This window comes from Camellia sinensis, chromosome 5, assembly GCF_055761805.1.
Source record: "Camellia sinensis isolate YWXY chromosome 5, ASM5576180v1, whole genome shotgun sequence".
Classification (NCBI taxonomy): Eukaryota; Viridiplantae; Streptophyta; class Magnoliopsida; order Ericales; family Theaceae; genus Camellia; species Camellia sinensis.
Window position 1 is genome coordinate 177,539,227 of NC_138965.1, and position 5,149 is coordinate 177,544,375.

At 36.7% G+C, this 5,149-nt stretch overlaps 1 pseudogene across 1 annotated transcript; it reads right to left on the bottom strand.

Annotated features, from left to right (window-relative positions):
* On the bottom strand, positions 1-4,770 carry LOC114283074 (jasmonoyl--L-amino acid synthetase JAR4-like; annotated as a pseudogene). The gene is made up of 4 exons (XR_014328963.1): positions 4,372-4,770; positions 4,157-4,258; positions 2,659-3,463; positions 1-628 (listed from the first exon to the last, which is right to left on the bottom strand). The product of XR_014328963.1 is annotated as a jasmonoyl--L-amino acid synthetase JAR4-like (transcript).
* Positions 4,771-5,149: the final 379 nt, after the last annotated feature.

Below are 5,149 nucleotides of genomic sequence, written 5' to 3' on the forward strand. Positions count from 1 at the left end.
TAAACCATTTGAAGCATATTATTGAGAACCATACTATCCAACATATCTAATGTAGTACACTAAAAACAGTAAAATTTTACCTAATTCAACTAAAAAGCAGTACTGAAGTAGCTCTTCACAACATTGTTACACAGAATTTGCAACACAGTGCTATTAGCAGGCGCCACGCACTGCGGCGTTTTAAATTGGCTGGCAGCAGCTCCAAGCCCTACATAGTGCTCTAGAATCTTCTGGAAGGTTCCCCTCTTAAGAACTTGGAGTTCCAACGCTTCAATGGCTTTAACTTTACGTGAGCCCACATAGCCCGCGTCTACAAATGACTGGTCCAAGCAGTTGCAACATTCCCTCAGAAGGTCGTCACCTGCTTCCCCACTCACTTCCCAGAAGATGACATAGTGACCAGGATCTGTTGATAAGTCCACGTGGCTCGTGAAGTCAACTACTTCGAGTTTTTCGTTGGAAAACAACTTTCCTGCTGCTTCAACAGATAGTTGTAGATCTTTCTCGGTGTTCTTGTCGATGTTGATGGTGAGGAGAAGATTGCTCCTGCAGATAAATTGGAGTTCTGGAGTAGAGTTGTGGAAGCCCACTACCTTAACCACATCTCCGAGCCTATTCCGATACAAACCTGCGAGTTTACCATATAAATTTAGTAATTCATAAGTTTTGGTTGAAATTGTGTGTTTTACAAGTCACAATAACATAATAGGAGCCAAAAGAAATTGGTGTTGGGTGTATGTACATCCAAGTCCTGGTGAAATTTGAAATTAAAATGCTAAGTAAATCTAATTAAAAGCCGCCACTTTGATTTTAAAAACTAAAGAAAAAGAGAAATCCTCTCACAAAATGAATTTTTTAATACTACAAAACTAAGCAGTGTTATTGGTGAGAGCGTGTGGGCAAGCTTTCATATAAATTTCCTTTTTCTTTTGTTTTTATACACTCCCAGCCGCACAATGTGGCGGAATTTCAAGATAGGATCCTATGGCTAAGAATGTATCAAGACAGAGTGACAGATTTGGGTACAGAGGATCATTGGCTGTCAAACTCCCAACACATTTCACACATAGAACATTTAATTGCATTTATTGCAAAAAATAGAGAAAGAAAAGAAAGTTCAATGGGAAAGCATACGCAATTCAAACCTGGAACATTTAATTATATTTATTTCAAAAAAAGGAAAGAAGTTCAATAGGAAAGCATCTATTACAACTAGAAATTGAAATAATCAAATGTTCTTATCGTCATCTAGAGGAAAAAAAGAAAAGAAAAATTGAATGTAGATGGAGGAGGAAAAAGTTAGAAAAATCATAATTTGAAATAAAAAAACTTGAGCAGTAACATAGAGGCAATTTTGGCATAAGAAAATGTGACATAGAGGTTCACATCAAATGAATTGTGCTCCTTATATAATATAAGCGATAGAATAGATATAGAAAGTTCATATATAGAATTCATGTGCATACGGATTTGTGCAAGTAATTGAAGAAAATTAAAAATGAAACAGGGTCACATCGGTGAAACCACAGATATTTGCAGAGAGAATTCAGTTTCCAATCCTCACGAATACAAAACTATTCCACATGATATCTTTTAATTTGTTAGTAGTTTAGCATTTAAATTAATGTACCACCAAAGCATAGTGGTGACATACACATGGAACCAAAAACAAATGAATAAACTATCCCTAGTACACATGGATAATCCAAGAAAATTTGACTGTCATACATTGGGGACATAGAAGAGAGCACCTACTGGTATTAAACCTTTTAATAATTGGAGGAATCTAATATTAAGATGTCAACCATGAGATGCATAACATATAAGTTATAGCATTCAGAACAAATTATAGATATTTGTGTCTCAACCGACCAGTTTGGTCATGTAAATGGAATAATCTCGTTCATATTCCACGGGATAAACCAAAAGATTGAAAAATACAAGACAGTATGGGGAGAAGTCAGAACTGCACAAGGATAGAGCTGTTGTAACTGTATCCAACACTCACATGGTGAGAAGTAGAGCGAATGCTCATTCTGTTGGAATAAAAACCTAGTTTAGTCATGTGAGATGGTGAAATGGAATAATCTCATTCATATTCCAACGGATAAACAACCAAAAGACTGAAACAAATGAGATAGTATGGGGAGAGAAGCAAGACCTGCACAAGGATAGAGCTGTTCTAACAGTATCCAACACCCACATGGTAAGCATTTTGGTACTCAACTCTAGTTTATTGGCTTAAAATAAGCCCACAAATAAGATAGTGCTTAAAAAAACTAGTTCCTTTGGCATATTTTTGGCTTTTAGAATTTCCTAATGGCTTTTTAAAGTGGCTTAAAGCTTTTTAAGCAAAATGGGCTTATAAGTCATCCCAAACGAAGGGAAATGAGGGGTTTCAAACAATCACTAAATGGATGATAGTGAGTTTTATACACCAATGGCTCAATGCATAGATGATTATACTGGTTCAAATAAAATAATTTCCTAAACCATTGACCATATTGTTTTTTTGATAGTCTAATGTCATCAATATGTAATCTTTTCATGTGGAAAGAGCCATAAATTCTGCAAATTTGTTGACGTGTAGGAAGCAGGCATAATTTCTAATATTCATTTTGACAGGCTTTCACACTATCCAAAAAAAAATTTTAGTACCTGCAAAAGTAGTGAGGATGATCTCATCCTCTTCACCAACTTTGACTTCAGTCAGACCCACTGTCTTAGGCTCTATGGAGAGAAAGGAGGATTCGATTTCATCTTGTTTTGGAACCTCAACATTAGGAATAAATTCAAAATACCCAATATTAGGCAGCACAGCGAAAGTGGCCAACTTAGGGGGCAATTTCGGGTTCACATTTGCTCCAATCCATCCCTCAGAAGACCCATAATCAGCACTCAGTAGTGGTAGCTCACCCGCATAGTGCCTCAATTTTTTCAAATAAGGTTCCATTGACCCAGTCATGATCCCATAAATGTACTTTGCATTGGGAAATAGCTCCGGTATTAATCCATACCAATTACTTAATCCTGAGCATTTTTTATGGATCTTATCAGCCAATTCTGGGTTTGGCTTGAGCAATTTCGACATAGTTGTTCGTACGGATGGGACAGTGATTTGGCTAGTGAGACCCCTTCTCGGATGTCAGTACAGAGTTCTTCCCAAACTTGTTCAAAGGTTCGGAAAGCATAAACAATGCTGTGGGAGGACACTACTTGGACTTCATTCCAGTAAATGAGTCTGCTTAGAAGATGGCAGTATAAGGATTGCTGGAAGTCGGGACCAAATATCACTTCATCAGGGCTACAACATTGGGTCCGCATAGCCTTCATTGTATTCTTGAACAGTGAACCACTAAACACGTTCGTAGTAGCAGTTCCTGCAGCCAGACCCCCTTTCGTTTTGAATTGCTTGCTGCTGTAAATGAACTGCAAGGCCTTTCCATTCCCAATAGGAAATTCCCTGCAAACCAGTAGTTCTTCACATCAGCAAATATCTTATTAACGTCATGCACAAGGGAGGAAAAGTAGAAACACATTAAACGCTAATATGGGCAATGCAGAGAATTTTAAAACATAAGGAAAGGTGGATGGGAGAGTTTGTGTCCATTTGTATGGGTGTGGAATTTCCAAACCAATGGCTCAAATTTGTTTTTGGATGTTCGGAAGAATGAGAGAGAGAGAGAGAGAGAGAGAGAGAGAGAGAGAGAGAGAGAGAGAGTATATACACACATGCCTCACAAAGATTCATAACCATCTTAGAAACTTCTACAAAGAGGATGAAAAAACAGTAAAATCATTTAATCAACTGTAAGACTACAATTGGCAAATGGGGAGAATTTTAAAACAAAACTTGTTATTGCCTAGTGACGAGCATTAAACAAATTGAATTCCCTAAAAAAAAAGGAGCATCTTGATTGTGGAAATGTCAAAGTCGGAAAAATGCCTAATTGACATATTCATGAACGCTTTGTATATTGTTGATTCCTCCAAACAAAGAAAACAAAATTTAATAGACAAGTGAAATGTAACTTCCAAAACATCTAATAATCACTTACAATTCCAACCAAATATTTTTAAGGTCAGCTTGAAAGAGAAGGGCATCTAATACTAATATGAACTAAAAATCCTTTTGCAATAAACAGAGGAATATAGCCTGTTTCTAAATGCAAAAGATGTCTTATATATCTGCATAGTGGATTCCATCAATTCGTTATTGAACGGGACAAACTTGGGCTTTCCCTGAGTGGTGCCAGAACTGCAAGAAACAAAGAATCGACAGACGCTATGAACTTCGCATCCAAACAATTTTTATCAGAAAAAAAAGTCACTAAAAAAAGCATCAAGAAAATAACAATTAATTACAAGTACCTTAATGAGATGGTTGTTATTGGTTTTCCAGTAAGGATGGGGGAAATATCACCATCCACCATTCTCTAAATGTAAGGTTCCAAATCCTTGTGAGTGACGAGGGGGACAAAAGCCTTGAAACTCTCATGGTCAGTTCTTCCATTAAGACCCCATTTCTTTAAGTACTCTGTGCTGCCATTTTCTTCCAGTATTTTCTGCAGGGTCTCTTTCTAAACTCTCTCAGCATCCTTTGTTAGCATCTCGAATTCTTCTATGACTTCCTCAGGGTCAAATTTTGTGTCCATCTTCTTCAACATCCTCACAGACCTTGAATGGCTTGCTACAATTATCAAAGGACTTATTGAGAAATACTTAATATGTAATTCAACACAAAACCAATTTTGAGAAAGTCTACATGACTTCTAAAACATGAGCATACAATCCGAAGAAGCAATTTCGACAAAATGTAGAGAACATAGTAACACTATTTCACTTTTGCAAAACACTGCAAAAAAAAAAAAAAAAAGTCACACAAAGACTTTTAGAGAGAGAGAGAGAGAGAGAGACGTTAGTTTTCATTTTCTTGGCTCATTTTTGAGTTGGAAGAATATGGAATGATGGAAGATTCTTCGGGGGTTCGCATTATATAGAAATTCCAGAATGCCGTCCACCAAAAGCGCCAAATTGTTTCCAAATATTACCCCCTGAGTTTTGTTCGAATTACAAAAACACCACTGTTGTTGTCTAATTACATATTTGTCCTTTAAGAATGCTTGATATTACGATATGACCGCCAGAA